This window comes from Mauremys reevesii, linkage group 2 (genome assembly GCF_016161935.1).
Source record: "Mauremys reevesii isolate NIE-2019 linkage group 2, ASM1616193v1, whole genome shotgun sequence".
NCBI lineage: Eukaryota > Metazoa > Chordata > Testudines > Geoemydidae > Mauremys > Mauremys reevesii.
The window spans coordinates 198,814,162-198,834,362 of NC_052624.1; the positions used below are offsets into that span (position 1 = coordinate 198,814,162).

The 20,201-nt window shown below is 44.1% G+C and overlaps 1 long non-coding RNA gene across 2 annotated transcripts in view; it reads right to left on the reverse strand.

The window, feature by feature from the left end:
* LOC120399635 overlaps positions 1–20,201 on the reverse strand; it is a 74,810-nt gene that overhangs the window by 17,855 nt on the left and 36,754 nt on the right. Inside the window, exon 4 of one of the 2 annotated variants that reach the window (XR_005595262.1) lies at positions 9,524–9,584. The exons of the other annotated variant lie outside the window; for it this stretch is intronic. This is a non-coding gene — a long non-coding RNA (uncharacterized LOC120399635). The remainder of the gene's footprint in view (positions 1–9,523; positions 9,585–20,201) is intronic. 2 annotated transcript variants of the gene reach the window in all.

Consider the following 20,201-nt stretch of genomic DNA (forward strand, 5'->3'; position numbering starts at 1 on the left):
TGCCTGGGCCCCATACAGTTGTTATGCCTGCAAGGAGTGGGGACATATAGCTGCACAGTGTCCCAGTGTGGAGGAGCCTATGCAGTGTAACCTGGGGAACTGGGCAGACCCATGCTCCCTAATCCACCTTGTGGGGGTCTCACTAACCCCACATATGTACACCAGACCAGTAAAGCTAAATGGGTTAGAGACCATGGCACTCGTTGATTCGGGGAGTGCTATCACGCTTGTCTCGGGGAAGCTCGTGAAGTGTAGTCAGCTGCTGTGGGCTAAGCGTACAGGGATAACATGTGTCCATGGGACAGTAGGTTATTACCCCACCATCCCAGTAAAAATCGAGATTCAGGGGAACACTACTGAGGTAGCAGCAGGTGTAGTCCCTAAACTCCCATACCCGGTGCTCATAGGGAGGGACTTCCCAGGCTTTGGAGACTTACTCCCAGTAGGAGGATTGGAGACAGAGGGGAACCCTGAAGTTAGTGAGGCATCCACAGTAGACTGTCAACTCCCAGTCTTCTCTGAAATATCCCCAGATTTATTTTCCATTCCCAGACAGGGTAGAAAGTCGAAAAGGGAAAGGAGGGCAGCTAAGGCCTTGGGAACCCAAATACTGACTCAAAGACAGAGGGTCACTCTCGTAGGTAGGCGGACCCAAGCAGCTGAAAAAGAGGCCACTCAGGAGGGAGAAGCACCCGAGTCTGACCCCCAGCCTAACGCTTCTGAACCAGTAGAGGCAACGGAGTCTGGACCCCTAGTTCTTGGGCAGATTAGCCCTGGGAGAGGAAATTTTGGACGGGACCAGGCTGAAGACCCAAGGTACAACAACATTAGGAAGGAGGTGACTGAAATAGATGGGGTCCCCGTGGAAGGGAAAACCCAGGGACCAGGACCCTACTTCATAATGAAGAAGAATCTCTTATACCGGGTTGCACCAGTACAGGGGCAGAAGGTACAGCAGATCCTAGTACCTCAAAAACACCAGAACGTTGTATTAAGTCTTGCTCGTAGTCATCTTTCTGGGGGCCTTTGTGGGTAGAGAAGACCCTGGCACGAATCCTACGACGGTTCTTCTGGCCCGGAGTACATGAAGTGCGGAGGTATTGTGCGTCCTGCCCGGAGTGTCAGCTGCACAGTCCCCATCCCCACCTGAGGGCACCTTTAGTACCCCTTCCCATCATAGAGGTACCCTTTGAGCGAATAGCCATGGACCTAGTGGGACCCCTGGAGAAGACGGCTCGGGGCCACCAATATATACTTGTTGTTTTGGACTATGCTACTCGCTACCCAGAAGCCGTCCCCCTGCGGAACACAGCCTCTAAAACGATAGCCAAAGAGCTGGTGGGGTCTTTGCCCAAGTGGGGCTACCAAAGGAAATAGTAACAGACCAAGGAACCCCATTTATGTCAAAGCTAATGAAGGACCTCTGTATGCTGCTTCATATACATACCTTGAGAACTTCAGTCTACCATCCGCAGACTGATGGGTTGGTAGAAAGGTTTAATTGAACCCTCAAGGCTATGATACAGAAAGTGGTAAGTCGGAATGGGAAGGATTGGGACACCTTACTACCCTATCTTATGTTCGCTATCCGGGAGGTACCTCAGGCCTCAACTGGGTTTTCCCCCTTCGAGTTATTATACGGGCATCACCCCCGTGGCATACTAGATATCGCCAAAGAGATCTGGGAAGAGGAACCCAATGAGGGGAGAAATATAATAGAACATGTAATACAGATGCGAGACCGGATAGCCTGGGTCACCCCTGTACGGGAACATTTGGAAAAGGCACAGGAGGCCCAGAGAACCCATTACAATTGCCAGGCAAAAGTCCAGCAGTTCCAACCAGGGGATCGGGTAATGGTGTTGGTACCCACAGAAGAAAGCAAGCTTCTGGCCCAATGGCAGGGGCCCTATGAAGTGGTTGAACCTGTGGGGGAAGTAACCTACAAGGTGTGGCAGCCAGGATGCCGAAAACAAGAACAGATTTATCACATCAACCTTCTGAAACCCTGGCATGCACAAGAGGCATGCATAACTGTCCGAAAAGACCTAACCCAGGAAAACAAGCCTTCCAAACAGATGAGAGTGTCTCCCGATTTAACACCAGACCAGAAGAATGAGGTATCTGAGATGATCTTCCGGAACCAAGATGTGTTCTCGACAAAACCGGGGCGAACAACCGAGGCATATCACCACATCATCACGAACCCTGGGTCCGAATAACAATGAGGCCCTATCGGATGCCAGCGGCCAAAAGGGAGGAAATAAAAGCAAAAGTAAAAAAAATGCTGGAGTTGGGGATCATCGAAGAATCCCACAGTCAGTGGTCCATCCCAATCGTGCTGGTGCCCAAACCTGATGACAAGGTTTTGCAACGACTTCCGGCGACTAAACGAAGTATCCCAGTTCGATGCATACTGCATACTTCGCATAGATGATCTAGTGGACCGTCTGGGTAATGCCCGGTACTTGACTACCCTAGACTTGACAAAGGGGTACTGGCAGATTCCCCTTGCGGAAGACGCAAAGGAAAAGACTGCGTTCTCTACACCAGAGGGTCTTTTTCAATATACTGTCCTCCCTTTTGGACTACATGGAGCCCCGGCTACTTTCCAGCGCCTCATGGACAAGCTTTTACGCCCGCATACCAGTTATGCTGCTGCCTACTTGGACGATGAGGTCATTCATATCCCAGACTGGGAAACCCACCTAGAGAAGGTGGAGGCAGTCCTGGATACCTTCAGGCGAGCTGGCCTTACAGCAAACCCTGCCAAGTGCGCTGTGGGGTTTACGGAGGCCAAATATCTTGGCTACATTGTGGGAAAAGGTCTGGTAAAATCCCAAGTGAACAAGTTGGAGGCCATCCAAAATTGGCCTCGACCACATCGCAAGAAACAAGTCCGGGCATTCCTGGGTGTAGTGGGGTATTACCGATGATTTATCCCCACTTTGCCACAAGGGCAAGCTCGCTGACAGACCTAGTAAAAGACTGTGGACCTGATCTGGTAAGATGGTCTGACGCAGCAGGGGAAGCATTCACAGACCTAAGGACTGCCCTCTGCAGTAACCCTGTACTGATAGCCCCTGATTTCACCAAGGAATTTATCCTGCAGACAGATGCATCAGAAGTAGGGTTGGGGGCTGTTCTATCACAGATGGTCGGGGAGGAGGAACACCCAATTCTCTACCTCAGTAGGAAACTCCTTCCGAGGGAACAAAAATATGCAGTGGTGGAGAGAGAATGCCTTGCTGTAAAATGGGCCATGAAAGCATTGCGCTACTACTTGCTCGGGCGCAGATTTATCCTCATGACCGACCATGCTCCTCTTCAATGGATGCAGCGAGGAACAAGGAGAAGAACACAAGGGTGACCAGGTGGTTCTTATCCCTCCAACCTTTCCAGTTCCGTGTGCAACACAGAGAAGGGAGCCGTCACGGCAGTGATGACGGCTTGTCACGTGTGCACTGTCTGGCATCCCAAGCTGCCCAACCCCTTGGTGTTGAGCAGGGGGGAGGGATATGTGACAGACCCAAACCAGTGGGGTACAGGAGTCTGGTAGAGGGCAAATATACTGGTCACTGGATGAGTAGTTTTCTGTTCCCTGAGTGACCAGAGCAGGGGCTGCACTAGAGTAATCAGGAACCTGCTAGAACCAATTAAGGCAGACAGGCTGATTAGATCACCTGCAGCCAATCAAGGCACGCTAATCAAGGCACCTGGGTTTAAAAAGGAGCTCACTCCAGTCAGGTGGAGTGGGGGGAAGCCAGAGGAGAGGAAGTGCATGTGAGGAGCTGGGAGCAAGAGGCACAAGGAGCTGAGAGTGAGAGGTGTGCTGCTGGAGGACTAAGGAGTACAAGCGTTATCAGACACCAGGAGGAAGGTCCTGTGGTGAGGATAAAGAAGATGTTTGGAGGAGGCCATGGGGAAGTAGCCCAGGGAGTTGTAGCTGTCATGCAGCTGTTACAGGAGGCACTATAGACAGCTGCAATCCACAGGGCCCTGGGCTGGAACCCGGAGTAGAAGGCGGGCCCAGGTTCCCCCCAAACCTCTCAACTCCTGATCAGACACAGGAGGAGTTGACCCAGACTGTGGGGAAGATCACTGAGGTGAACAAATCTGCCAATAAGGGCAGGACCCACCAAGGTAGAGGAGGAACTTTGTCACACATAGTATCGGAGCACCTTCCAGTAGTGTATTAAGTGATGTGACTAACATCAGTCACATGTGGTTCTTTCTTTTCTTCAGAGGGAGAATTGTATGTGCAGTATAGTGTTCCATTTTGGTAGGGGTTTTTTGTTCTTTTTTTATATGTACATGCTACTATGTGTTAGAGAAGGCAAGGTTGTACTTAGAGTGGAAGGTGGTGAGGTTTGTGATGGCCCTTAGTTCCTAGGGGATGAATGGTACTACAGGCCACTGCTACTACATATGGCTTCAGCTAGATCCCCTCAAGGAAAGCTTAGGAGCTGGGAGCAGAATCTGACTCCAGTTTGGTGTGATGGAGCAAGAGGTGGGAATATATTAAATACAAATACACTTGACTTCACGACCACAGTGCAGAATGCTGATGATGACTTCTCTTTTTAAAAGCTGAAGGATTAAAGGCTGAAAAGCGCAGCAGTGTTTTACATGCCAGAAAGCAGAACTGAGAAATCCTCAGGCCTGGTCTACACTGGTGTGTGTGTGTGTGTGTGTGTGTCGATGTCGATGTAAGATATGCAACTTCAGCTACGGGAATAGCGTATCTGAAGTCGACATATCTTATTTCGACTTACCTCCTGTCCTCACGACGCGGGATCGACGGCCGCAGCTCCCCCGTCGACTCCGCTTCTGCTGCTCGCCCTGGTGGAATTCTGGAATCGACGGGAGCGCGTTCGGGGATCGATCGCTACCTGCCAATCCGGCGGGTAGTCTGGACGTACCCTCAGATATTACTGTTACTATTTGTATTACTGTAGTGCCTAGGAGCTCTAGTGAAGAACCAGAACTCCATTGTGCTAGGACAAAGACATGGGAGCCCTTTGTGCATTCATATGCAATCAGCTGGCAAAATGGTATAATTTGCTACTCCATCTTTTGCTCTAAGCTAAAATTTTCAAACACAAGCTGTCTAAAGTTAGTCAGCTAAAACTGTATTTAGTTATCTAAGTAGTTGGTTTCATCTGGAGCTGCAAGTGTCAGCACTTATGAAAATCAGGCCACTTTGACTGAGGTATATAAATATTGATCTAGATGCTTAGCTTTATGCATCCATCTTTCAAATGTTTGAGTCTCCTTCCTTCTTTTTGTTGACTTGTTTCTCTGTTATCCTCTGCCCATTAGTAAGGCCTTTGACTCACCAGCAGTGCTGCTTAAGTTACCTCCTTCATAACAGAAAACTCACTATTCCCTGACACCACTGTTCCTACTCATCGAACCTGACACTGAACACCCTGGAACTGAATAGTCCCCGTACCTCACTTTGCCTATAAAATTCCTCAAATACTCTTCATATTCTACTTCACCTTTGTACTTTCCTGGTTCCCTCAGTTTCTGCTCACTCACCTTGAGTTCACCGGGCTGGAGGTCATTCCCCTTTGTCCCACCACCTTCACTATCCTTGTCATGTGTCCACATGTGATCCTGGTTCCAACATGTAGTACAGGTCCTATAGCCATTTGATCCTACAAGGTTGCTTACCTCTCAACAAAGCTATTGGTCTTTTGCTGTGAAATGAAACATTGAGGCTGTGGCTATGGGACTTTCAGTGCTTTGGGAGATTGCTTACTGGGAACCGCTGTGAATGGGAAGCCAGCCAGATCCTGTTATTTGAGACATGGCACAGGGGCATATTTTTTGTATGAACTACTTTAAATGTAAAATAATTTTGGCAAAAGCCAGATTTTCTCATGTTATAAAAACAGTATTTTAAAAAAGACTTTTATTCACTTTCCTCTTTAAAAAAAATTTGTTGCTTTCTACCAAAGCTCTTCATATTTCTCAGGGAAGCAGCTGAGAAGATATTGAGTGTAATTCATCTGGATCCATTGCTGTTTTAACTATTACCAGTTTCAAATGTTGAATGCTCTGGTCACTTTAATGAGGGACATGTATACAATTTTCACATTTTTGTTCCTGGCTAAAATTATAAGAGGACTATCAATCCCTATGTGTAAAGAAATTATTTTAAAACACATGCTGCAGTATTTTACAGTACTGGAATAAAATATTTTATCATCCAATATATATGTAACATATTAATAATACAATATTCTACAGTAATCTGAGATAAAATGAGACCCAGTGGGGGCAATGATGTATTGACAATATTTCAACAATGGGCTCCTACAACAACTTTTTTCACAAACTAAAGGGGGAAATCTATATACCATAGGGGTGTATGCTGTAGAGGACAGATGAGGGATTGGGGAAAATCAATTAATTTCCCCCCTCCTACTTTATCTTAACCTTGACTGATACTGGATTAGATGGACCATTGATCTGTTCTGGGATGACAATTCCTATGTTCTTATATACTAAGTAGTTCAGTTTTTATAATAGTTCATTTCATGGTGTGATGTGGTGAACGCGCCCCACACTGGGGAACTGAGGGTTGAAGAACAGCTCTGAGCCCAGAAGGCCCCACCTAGTCACACCTGCTGGACATGCTCACATTGGAGGCAGGCTCAGAAGGGAGCAGCTCAGCTCAGTCTGGATGGACAGACCAGGGGAGCAGTTGGGCACTGCAGGCTCATGCAGAGAATCCACTGGGGCTCCATGTGGCCGAGACCAAGCCTATGGAAAAACTGTCATGGGCCCTTCACCCCACAGAGGCTGCAAATGATGGACCATTGCTGATAGAGGAAGACCACCTGAAGTGCGATTGGCGAGAACTCCTGGGGGGACTCCAGAAACAGAAGAGTGGCACCAATGGAGAAACCGAAGCCAGGGTAGGAAGTGGCCCAGGGAGTAGGCATAAGGGTGCGTGCCCAGAGGCCATGTATTTGAGCTGTTTATTCACAGGGTCCTGGGTTGGAACATGGTGGAGCTGGGAGGACCTGTGTTCCTGGGCCCCTGACTCTTGTCACTGAATGACACAGCCAGGTTCAGAGTTCAATCCTCCCAATGTATGGATACTGCATGTAGAATTCACTTAGGCTTTGAGCAAAATCCCAACCCATGTGTACTTTAAACATCCACTCCTATTAATGATCCTGTAAGATGCTTAGATTATTATATATTAAAGTAACTATTTTACTTAGTAACTTAGTTTATTATATATTAAAGTAACTATTTACTATTTATGTTAACTACTGTTGCTTTTTTAATTTAATTTACTACTTTAGTCACCAGCTTATTTGAAATTTGTTTGGTTTTGGTTTAACAAGTATAGATTAAAAGGACACTGTCAATTCAAATTTGGCCCCAAATTTACATTTTGTAAAAAGCTTGGTTAAAAACCTAAGACTGACAAATATTTACATTATTTAAAAAACTAATCATAGTAGAAGTAATTACTGTTAAACTTTCTTTGCCAGTGCTGCCAACCTGGGAGCACTGAGAACCTGAAGTGAAACTAAGAATGCACAAAAGTGCGTGGCTCCCGGGCCATCAGGATAAGCCGCTGGCAGGCCGAGATGGTTTGTTTACCTCGAGTGTCCGCAGACACGGAGGTAAACCTAAGTAAACAAAGTGTCCTGGCACGCCAGCTGCTTACCCTGATGGGCTGGGACAGCAACTGGTGGGGAAATTTTTTTTGCGGGGGGGTGAAGCTGGTAGTCAGGGGAGTAACTCCTGTGACCACCCTGCACATGACCCCACCCTTAGCCCAGGACCACCACACTCTCCCCATCCCATCTCATCCCTTCCCACCTTATCTGGGGAGGGCCAGGGGAGGATGTCTCTGACCTGGCTGGAGCTGGTCCGGCAGGCTGGGCAGCCTGGTTGCAGCCTGCTCCAGCATGCCAGACTGGGCTGCATGGCCGCAGCATGTTCCAGCAGGCTGGGCCAGGTGGCACGGCCGCAGTGTGCTCTGGTGGGCCGGGCGATGTGGCCACAGCCTGCTCTGGGGGGCGGGGCCGAGCAGGATGGCTGCAGCCTGCCAGCCCCAGAGCTGCAGCTGCTTTGGAGGCTGAGGGGAGAGCAGCGTGGCCAGAAGTGAAGAGACTCTGGCCCTGCCTCTTCCCTTCTGGCTCTGCTGGCTGTGCTGCCTCTCCTTGATCCCTCTGTTGGCGGGAGGTGCTGTGTCCCACCTCTCCCTCTCTATACCCGTTCATAAGCTGACCCCCTTCTCTGGTGCTTCCCTTTTTTACTAAAAAAATTCAGCTTATGAACGAGTATATACGGTAATCTTTGTGAGAGGAACCAGATCTTCCTGAGTGCTTGTGCAGTGCTTAGAACAATAGAGCTCCAGTCCTGATTGGGTCTTTGGGTCCTTTCACATTATAAGCAGCAATTTAAACTATGATTTTTAAATTGGCAGTTGTCCCTTTAATCAAGACATTAAAGCTGGAAAAGTCTGGGTGGGTTATCATGTACATTCTTCCATCAATGAAGAGGTGTTTTCTAGTACTTTTGTCCATCTATTTTTTATTGTCTCAAGCAAGGAGACTTGTATTGCTTCCCTTGGGAGACTCTTCCACAGTCTAATAAATCCTATTACGATTCAGCCTTACTTTCATCCCATTGCCCCTATACACGTAAATAATTCCTTTCTCAGTACAATGCCTGTTTTATTTCTGGTCAGAAGAAGGGCAAGGAAAGATGTTGTTCAGTTAGACCTACAGTAGCTCACTAGTCTTTTTTTTTTCTTATTGTTTTGCCTTAATTAAGATATTATGGACCACTAAGATCACCTGAACATTGCTCACCTTTAGGGCGCCCTCTTGGCCTGTCACCTGCAAAGTGTTGATCTTTGTGTTTTCCTAGAAGAGTTTTTCTTTCCCCTACTCCCCGTATCTCTTGCTGTACCTGTTCTTGAACTTCTGACCAAAGTTACAATTCTCTCTGCTGCTTTTCTAACATTTGTTTAAGATTTATCCCCACAGTTCCCATTGATTGTAATGGGGACTGTCTGACTGTGAATACCACACGACTCTTTGGAAATGCAGGGGTTAGTACCAATAAAACTATCAGGAGGTTTCCCAAGCCAAACATGGCATTATAAAAGTTTTTAAAATGTACCTAGTCCTTATTCACAATGCTGCATTAACACTGAACAAACATTATTTTAAAATCAGTTTAGCAACTGGAAAAACTTAGCACTTGGCAAACTGGCAAAGTGTTTGTTTCAGCATTCCCATGAAAGTGCACTCACAGACTCTGGCCTCTCCCTCCTCAAGCAGCATAAGGCCTCACATCTATTCTCTGGGGCCTAGTCTCCCTCTATGCGATCATGCTGACTGCAGACTCCTGCCAAGATTAATGGGAGTGAATCTGTTTAGTCAGTCAGAGGACTCTAGTCTCTTCTGTATTTCCCTGGCTGTATTTTTTCTCCTACTTCTTTCACAGTAAGTTTCAGTCATCTGGATGCCAGTCAACTCACACTTCTTTTAAAAACAAGTCAGCTTAAAAGTGCTGCCTCCCAGGAATGCAGTAGACACTTGCTGAAAATGACAAAGAAAAAAATAATTAAAACCATGCGCAAGAGCCTTGTGCATTAATTCATAGCAAATACTAATCTGCAAGCAAATTTTGTATGAAAAGAAGACAATTTTAAAGACAGACAGTGCTTAATTTGTGCCAGGGATTGCTGGGGCTGATTTCGGCACCTCTAGGCTTGGCAGTTCATCGCCCCGGCGCCTCTGGTCTCCCAGCCAGTAGCCACCATTCTCTGGTTGTCCAGTTCTGAAAGTAGCGCCAGCAGCAGCAGTGCAGAAGTAAGGATGGCAATACCATACCATGCCACCCTTACTTCTGCACTGCCACTGGTGGTGGCGCTGCCTCCATAGCTGGGTGCCTGACCAGCAGCTGCCACTCTCGGGCCATCCAGCTTGAGCCACGGCACCTCTTTCATTACAAATTAAGCACTGCAGTTGTGGTATATTTTGCTTGAACAAAATGTGAAACAAGCAAATATTTATAATAACTGTTTGGCCACAGATTTCTCTCTACACAAGCACACCTTTCACAAGAATTATTATTATGTTCGTGAAATAGCTGTACAAGAGTAAAAATTAAATAAAATGCGTTTATTTGACACTTATGACAATTCCTCAGACTTCACCTAGTTTGTTCTTTGACAATTAAAAGGAGTGGTGATGCTCCTTGAGTATTTTGGCTATGATTTACTGTATTTATGGAATAAATATAATTGCTGTTTGTCATCCAGACTGACATGTTGATAACATGAGTGTTAGTACATAGATCAAAAACTACAAAGCAATCCTCAAGAATTTGTAGCTAGTACTAGGTGTATGCATGGTGTTATGAGCAAGCACTTGCATGACATCTTTCACATGAAAATAAATTAATTACTGAATGATATGGAGTGAATGATAGTTTATTTTGACAAAATGCATCTCTTTCAAGGGAGGTACCTACACCTCTTACGATGCTTCTAGGTCTCATATTTTGCTTGAATAACTTTTGGAATATTTTAGCAAGGAATAATCTATAACTACAGGATCTTACAAGAGAAGGAAATTAATGAGGAGCTAAAACGTAACACAGCAAGAGTGGCAAGGTATTTTGATTGCCACAAATAAATGGACTTCAGAGATTTTGAACTGTTCTTGAATTGGTTCCTTCATGTTAAGGATGGTTAAATTCCACAGTGTGGCTTTTAGTGATGTCGACTGAACTTATGGCATTAGTATGAGGATTCTGAATTGTCCACAATTCTAGGTATACCCCAGAGAGAAAGCTGCTGTCAAGGATGAGATATAAGAATAATACTGAGCACTGATCTGGCCCTTTGTGTTCACAGCTCCAATGTTTGGTTGAGAAACTGCATCCTAATAGCAGGTGTTGATCCTGCTGGGAAAGGGTTAGCCGGGTTCTGCTGACTCCTTGAGGCAGGTGGCTACAGTCTGTGGAGAAAGGGGATCTAGGTAGTGGGTTGAGCACGTGCCTAGAAGTAGCGAAGGAGAAGGAGAAGGTCTAAACCAGGGGTAGGCAGCCTATGGCACGTGTGCCAAAGGCAGCACGCAAGCTGATTTTCAGTGGCACTCACACTGCCCGGGTCCTGGCCACCGGTCTGGAGGACTCTGCATTTTAATTTAATTTTAAATGAAGCTTCTTAAACATTTTAAAAACCGTATTTACTTTACATACAACCATAGTTTAGTTATATATTATAAACATATAGAAAGAGACCTTCTAAAAACATTTAAAAAATTATTACTGGCATGCGAAACCTTAAATCAGAGTGAGTAAATGAAGACTTGGCATAGCACTTCTGAAAGGTTGATGACCCCTGGTCTAAACCGAACTTAATTATGTTATTAATTTCTGTGTTTAACCTATGGGGATGGGGGAGAGTTTGGACTCTACATAGTGTGCAGATTGTGTCAGAGAGCAGGATGGGAACATTTTACAGACTAGGCAAAGAGAAATATGTGACTTGCCCAATGCCATACACAGTCCGTGACAGAGGCAGGGTTAGAATTCAGCAATTATTGACACCCTGGTTTCTCTAAACCAAATTGCCTTTACATGTGCATGCTGAACTGAGGCCTAATGTAAAGAGGGACTAGACTCAGGATACGTCTACACAGAAATTAAATACCTGTGGCTCGTCCATGTCAGCTGAAGGGCATGCTTGTGTTCATTTTGGATAAAATGTGGTTTGCAGGGTGCTTATGCATAGGGAAGCATGCTGTGGCTCACCACCCTGGGAACATTCTAGAGAAGGCCAAGGGGAGGGGGTTGAACTCAGCATGTGGAATGGAGAACTATGGGCATGTAATAAACAAACCCATATATGGAAAGGTTAAGTCTGATTGGTTAGAGGTTCATGTTATGTAACTTGTTATGTAAGTGCCATGTGCTATAAAATAGCAAGGGGAGGGGCTCCTTGCTGGAGGGACTCTGCCTGATTTTTGTACCAGGGGTTTTCCTTTTGTACATATTGAATAAAGCCTTGTTGCATTGAATTGAATCACATTGAATTGAATCGCATCGCATCGAATCGAAGTCCCTTGATTCTACCCAGCATCAGACTCACTGGGAACCACAAAATCCCAACATCAGCTGACTCAGGTTCATGGGGCTTGGGCTGCGGATCTGTAAAATTGCTGTGTAGACATTCGGGCTCAGGCTGGAGCACAGACTCCGGTACCTTCCCCCCTCACAGGCTACCAGAGCCTGGGCTCCAGCCTGAGCCCAATGGTCTACATTGCAATTTTACAGACACATATGCCCGAGTCATCTTTCTCGTGCCAGCCATGGGCTTTTAACTTCTGTGTAGACATACCTTAAAACATGATAGTAGAGCTTATACTCTTGTATCACTGATATAGAATCAGGGTTTGTCTACATGGCACGGCAAAGCGCTGCAGAGGGGTCTGATCTGGAGAGCATTCTAAGGTGTTGCACTCTAAATGCCCCATGTAGACCCTGCTGGGGTGTTCTAAAAGGTAACTAACGTCTGGTTAACTTATTAATGCAAACTACCTTTTAAAGCATGCCAGCAGGGTCTACATGAGGAAGTTAGAGTGCTCTGCAAATCATACCCCTCTCCGTGCTTTGCAGTGCCATCTAAACAAGGCCCCAGTGTCCAATAATAAGTGCACTTTAGTGAAACGTCTGATAGCTTATACAGTATTTTCAAGTTCTCTTTTTTTACCTACACATTGACCGAGATCAATTTAAATGCAGATAAGTAATGCGTCACTAATGCAGCCGGGAAACTGTCTGGGACCAAGAATGCAATGATGTGTAATTCCATATACCCACCTGGGCATCAAGAAAATAAAGGTGTTTTTCTTCTCTTTGATATTAATAACAGTTGCTAGTCTCCCCTTCTCTTTTCGTGTCTTATTACAGTGATACAGATTCCTTCATAAAATGAAGGCTATTAGTCTCTGCCTGCAAACTAGCCAGATGGACAAGTTCTTTAAGTAATACATCTTTCTTGTACTTACACGTGAAATATTTCAGCTGGTTTGTCAGCCTGGCCAAAAAATGTTTTGTAGGCTAGTACCACCTGCTATTCAGTGGGAGACTTATTTTTAAACTGTTTCCATGAAGTATGCCTGGTATGGAATCAAACTTTACAAGCTGAATGAGAGTTCTACTGGATATATATACAGTACAGTGCCTCAGTGTATACACCGGAAAAGATTCAATGCTGGACTCTCTCCCTCTGCACTTCATGTTTAAATGCTTAACTATAAGCAAAGCCTCATGGTAGCAATACAGATTTATAGGTCAGGAGGCTGTTTTCAGGTGCTTGTAACTTTCAGAAAAAATACCCCTTTGTCTGAAATTCTTATATTGAAATTCTCATATTGAAATTCTCAGGCCCAAGGTGACTTGTTGTGGAAAGTTCTTGATAAGATTCCTTTAAAACTTGACTGGAGATGTTTAAAACATGTTAAGGTATCAGAGGGGCAGCCGTGTTAGTCTGGATCAGTAAAAGCAGCAAAGAGTCCTGTGGCACTGTATAGACTAACAGACATACAGTCTGTATTCACCCACGAAAGCTCACACTCCTATATGTCTGTTAGTCTATAAGGTGCCACAGGACTCTTTGCTGCTATAACATGTTAAATTTTCCTTTTTGTGGTTAACTCAAATAACACTGTAAGGATTTCCAGTTTGCCTTTGACTTTTATTTAGCAATACAGACAGGTATCTGGTGACATGCCATGCCAGTGTAGTTTAATAATAAATAACCAACATAGCATGTGATCCTTTTCTAAGGAAGGTTTTAACAGGATAAAGTTATTGTGAATTAGGTATGTCTTACAGCACATCAGCAGGATTTACATGGGGCACTTAGAGCATAGCACGTTAGTGCACTTTACAGATCAAACCCTCCTGGCATGCTGGTAGACAAGGCCTAATGGTGGTTCTCTTTAATGTTATCTGTAATGAGAAATGAATTTTTAAAAAATAAATTGCCTTTTATTCTTAGGGAGAAATCTTAATTGGGAAGGGACAGCATGATTCACACAAACTGTTCACAAAAGTAAACTTGTATACCTCAAGTACCATTATAGTTTAAATAATTCTTCCACAGGGGCCTTGAAGGAAGCAAACTTCTGAATGGGTCTTAAATTTTCACATTCTATAATTTTGTTTCTGTTATCTCTTCTGCCCATGGTTATGCAGTTTCTTTTGCCATTTTTTTAAAAGTGGGAAATATCTTTATTTCTGATAATCTGAATAAGTATTGACAGGTTTCAGAGTAGCAGCCGTGTTAGTCTGTATCCGCAAAAAAAACAGGAGTACTTGTGGCACCTTAGAGACTAACAAATTTATTTCAGCATGAGCTTTCGTGAGCTAAAGCTCACTTCTTCGGATGCATAGAATGGAACACACAGACAGGAGATATTTATACATACATATACATATCTCTGTATGTATAAATATCTCCTGTCTGTGTGTTCCATTCTATGCATCCGAAGAAGTGAGCTTTAGCTCACGAAAGCTCATGCTGAAATAAATTTGTTAGTCTCTAAGGTGCCACAAGTACTCCTGTTTTTTTTGTGAATAAGTATTGTATTCCTGTGCATGTTGTACACAGAAGTAGGAAATCTTTCTCACTCTCGTTTACAAATCAGTGCTTAGGTTTCTAGTGAACCTCATGTCTGATTTCTTTTTCCAAATTGTGCTCACTTACTGTATTTGCTAAGTCTCCCTGTACTTATACACTAACCTGAGGCTTCTTTGAAATTTCTGGTACTGTGATCTAACTTACTCCCCCTCTTTCCAGCAGGCATTATGCAGTATTTTTAGTGACTGATTGTATTGTGGGTGTTAGTGGGTATATTAGTGCTGGTGAAATTTGAAAATTATGCTACATGTGAGTCTCCCCCATATTTATCTTTCTCATTTCTTTTCTATCTTTCTTTACTTTAACTTTAGTGGGAGCTTGCCCCAGTGCTCTGTGATGGGAGGGTGTATATTGCTTTGACTGAGCTGATGCCAGAAGCTGGTTTTGATTTTGTCATGTAAATAGTAGATGGAATCACCATAGTTCTTGATACATGCATAGTACTTCCCTGCAGAATTGCAGGTGTCTAATGGGGTTTGGTCTCATTCACTATAGCGTGTGGCTGTTATTGGAACCCAGATTTCACATCAGTATAATACACCTGATATAATTATATTAGCCAACAGTTTGTAAGCAGCACAGACCCCTGCATGCAGTGAAAGCCTTCTCTCATTCCAAGACAAGCTATAGAACTGTATCACGGTGGTTCAAACTTGGGTGGCCAGCAGAGTTGCAGGCTGCATTCTCTGAGTGAGTTCTGAATGTACTGGGGCATATTCCAGAGGGCTCTGTAACACTAAGTTTTAAGTATTAGAAACATGTAATGGAAAATTGTAATGTAATAAGGTGCAGAACTCAAGATATACATGTGAGCATGTGTACATCTGGAACTCTGCACACTGAAATAAACACAGCTGCATTTATTTGAATGTGTGAGATAGAGATTTATATACATGTGAGAATAATTCTTGCATTGCACATTCAAATACACAAGAGAACAAGGTTTTAGTTGGCTGTTTATCACAGTCCTGGAGTTTTTTTCATTTTTCTTTTTTAATTACAAAAGAATTAATTCAAAATTGTAACTGTAATGTTATGGTTAAGAATTCAAATGGACAAAAGTGAGGTAGTTCAGATGTAGAGTTCCCAAAACAATTGTTTTTGGCCACTTTGTACATTTCAATATATATTATGATGTAAAACATACATTCTTGTGTTTATATAAACACGTGTAAGGATTGCCTTGGAAATTCAAAGTCAATCATTCCTAAACATTTGTGTATTTAAATTCAGACCTGTTGTGATACTATAGGGACATCAGCTTTAAATCTAGTACAATCAAAGTTTTTAGTTTCATATACTACATCTGCCTCTGAGTCTCCCATCAATGGTTTTATAATCACGTTTCCCATTTGAAAAAAAAAAAAAAAGATTCTTCCTTTCCATCATCCTGTTGTTCATTGTGAAAGATCCCCATAACAGGGGATGAGATAGGGGGATGGCCTTGCATTGATCAGGGGAAGCCTATCCTGTTGGTCAATGTTATCGAGATCTCCCTAGCTCTGAGCTACAGCTGGGTAAATGAGATTTTGGGGTTTGCTGGCATTTCTGATAAACTGAAAATGAAATTCCTTTTGGGGCCAACAGAAAAATGATTTTTAAAAAATGTTTTTTTGGCAAACTGATTTTTTTTTAAATCCCTTACTTTGGGTCAAACAAAATGTTCTATTTGACCAAAATGAAACTTTTTTCAATTTTGAGCATTTAATATTTAAAAGTTTTTTAAAATAAAATTAAGGACACTTTGAAACAGTCATTTGGAATTGAACAATTTAAACATTCCATTTAGAAAATGTCAAACACAGCTTTCAAAAAATTGGATGACCCAAATCTGCTTTTTTTTTTTTTTTTGGTTTTTTTTAGTAGGAAAAAGTTTTTTCTAAAAAATTTCACCCAGCTCTACTCACTACTCCATTTTCAGAGGCCAGTCACGGGGATGATGTTAGAATGATCTTTCTACTCACTGAAAAGCAGAGGCTGATTTAGGTGATAGCTTGAAGCACTAGAATGATATAGAATTAACATGGCACACATTAAATGGATTAAAAATTGGCTAACAGATAGGTCTCAAATTTAATTGTAAACAGGGAATCGTCATCGAGTAGATGTTTTCAGTGGGGTCCTTCAGGAATTGGTTCTTGTCCTTACACTACTGAACATCTTTAGCAATGATTTGGAAGAAAACATAAAACCATCACTGATAAACATTGCAGATGACACAAGAATTGTGGGACTGGTAAATAATGAAGAGGACAGGTGACTGATTCAGGTGGGTAAACTGGGCACATGCAAACGTGTTTTATTGTGGCTAAATGTAAATGCATACATCTAGGAGCAAAGAGTGCAGGCCAAGTACAGGATGGAGGACTCAGTCCTGGGAAGCAGTGACTCAGAAAAAGATTTGGAGGTCATAGTGGAAAATCAGCATAACGTGTGGTTCAAACTGCTGAAACTGACTGACCCAGCACGTTCTTATTGTACTTGTGAGAAAAGAAATGTTCAGCCTCTCAGCCTTCCCTGGTAGTGAAATTAGCTCTCAAACTGCCTGTGACTCCAGCAGATGTGTTCTGCTTTTTTAGGCCAGTTAGAATTTTACAAACCAGTTTCCTTCCCTCCCAAGAGCAAATGTAAAATGATCTCTTTAATAACAATCACCTATGACTGCTATACTGAGGTAGTGTCGACTGAAAAGTCACCAAATATTTCTACTACCTGGGAACAATAGACAGAACTAACTGAGTTCTAGAACTGCACAGCAATTATTGCTGTATCTTTCCAGGTACTTTTATAGTCCTCATCACCATAGTATTTTGATTGCTGCTCTCAGGCGCCTATTGAAACAAAAGGGCTTTTAAAATAACTGGGGTGAAATCTTGGCCTTACTGAAGTTATTGGGAATTTTGCCACTGACTTCAATGGGGCCAGGATTTCACCCCTGGTGTTTAATTGCCTTTCTTTGAACAGCTCTGTTTCCCAGAACAGCTGTGCAGATCTTGCAAAATATGTTCCATGAATGTCCATTCAGACTTTGAAACTTACTTGGTTCAGCTGTGTTTGCATCATTCTTGTCTCTGCTTCCTGTGGCTATTCTAGCAACTGAGATCCCTGGCAGGTGAGCTGGCTGAAATGATGAATTTTTAGTGACTATTGCTGCATATTAGTGGAAAGTCAATGTTGGGTTCCCAATGGTGAGTATTCACGGTGAGGGAGTGCTAATGCACCCACACTGGCTGGCAGCTGAGTTCTCCTCTTTGCTCAGCTACTGCTGAAACACCATGCTACTGAAGCCACAGGGTGTCCAACCCACTGGGGAGCAGCGTACTGAGGTACAATGTGGAGGTTCTCATAAGAATGCTGCATTATTAGTTTGAGCTTCATGTTAAACCCCAGATTTCTTTCTATCCTATTGGCTTCTTTTTCCCTTCCTCCTCTCAGCATCCCTAGCTTCTCCTCCCTGCTTCTCCATGCCAGCTGGTACAGGGTACTTCTGTTTTACTTGACTACCTGCTCAAAATGCAACTGCTGGGTCTTGTAGCTAGTTATGAGTTACATTCACCTTCCCTTTAAAAACTACATGAACAGAACATGTGTAGCTACAACAGACTTTCAGCTAGATCCTCAGGGGATTCAAATCCACACAATTGGATTACACCAGCTGAGTATCTGGCCCTCTCTGTGTGTGTATAGAGTGCTGAGGATGCACAACTACAGTCACTCCAAGAGAGGGGGCAGAACAGTAATGCTAATAGCTGGACATGTAGTAAAAGTTACAGAAAGATCAATTCTATTCAGTTAATATGCAAAGTGTGTATTGCTGAACTAGTCTCCAAGCCATAAGAGATTAATTGCTTCTCTGCAGACTTTTTGTTCCACTCAACTTAAAATACAGAGACTGATTCTATATAATGAAAAACACACCGTTCCCTTTGCTCCTCAAGGTGGCAAATAAAAGAACATTTTAGAATAATGATTTCTGAGTGTTTCTGAGGAGTTACTCACAGACTTTAGGGGCAGAAGGGACCACCGTGATCATCTTAGTCTGACCTCTTGCACATTGCAGGCCACAGAACCTCACCCACACACTCCTGTTGTAGACCCCTAACCTCTGGCTGAGTTACTGAAGTCCTCAAATCATGGTTTAAAGACTTCAAGTTACAGAGAATTTACACTAGTTTAAACCTGCAAGTGACCCATGCCCTATGCTGCAGAGAGAGGTGAAAAACCCTACAGGGTCCTTGCCAATCTGACCTGGGAGCAGAGGTGAAAGTGGGCCGCTAGGGTGTACTGGTAAGAAATGTCCGCTGATACTGGCCCATACGCAGCTGACGTTAAAGCGCTGCCACGGCAGCGCTTTAATGTTCTGTCCCCTTTTGCACACACTCACCTGGGCTGCCGATGAGGAGAGCCCCGGACCCTTTAAATTGCCGCCGGAGCCCCGGACGGCGTGGGCCTGGCAGAGTGGAAGGGCTGGTTGGGGGAGGCTGACCCCCAGCCCCGCCCCTTCCACAGGAGACCAGGCCCCTTCTGGGGGCCCAGAGCCAAGCCCCTGTACCGGTAAGTATTTTATCTTTTTCACACCTGCCTGGGGGGAAAAATTCCTTCCCAACCCCAAATATGGCAATCAGACCCTGAGCATGTGGGCAAGGCCCAGGAGCCAGACACCGGGGAAAGAATTCTCTGTAGTAACTCAGAGCAGGGGTGCTGGGATGATTTTTATAGTGGGGGTGCTGATAATGGAAACGATATATTTGATGTTTGTTATTACTACTTCAAGCCAGGAGTGTGGCGCACTCACAGCACCTCTAGTTCCAGCACCACTGACTCAGAGCCCTGCCCAGCTAGTGTCCCATTACCAGCCATTGGAGATATTTGCTGAGAGCAACTGCAGGTTGGCCGCAGGCCATTGTAGGCAGTCTCATCATACCGTCCCCTTCATAAACATATCAAGTTCAGTCTTGAAGCCAGTAAAGTTTTTTGCTCCCATGGAAGGCTGTTCCAGAACTTCACTCCTTTGATGGTTTGAAACCTTCATCTAATTTCAAGCCTAAATTTGTTGATGAGCAGTTTATATCCATTTGTTCTTGTGTCCACATTAAAATCAGTGGGCAGAGATTCTGCTTCCATCTGAAATCACTGACAAAAAACCTATTGCCGTCAATACAAGGAGGTATATACAGGACTGGAGCTTTCACTGACTTAGAGCTGGATTGTATCTGGCTCTGGCAGAGGCTGGAGTGGGTGGAGGACATCATGACCCTTCTTTCCTCCTGTGCAGTCTCTCTCTCCATTTGGGGGAGCATAGGGACAGATCACTCTCTGTGCACTCAGGGCTTCAGTGTGGATTGGCAGTGGGCATAAAAATGCTGCAAAGGCATAGAGAACTGGAAGCATGGGGGGACTTTAGCCACCCCCAAAAAATTAGAGATCGCATTAAGGTGACCAGATGTCCCGATTTTATAGGGACAGTCCCAATTTTTGGGTCTTTTCCTTATATAGGCTC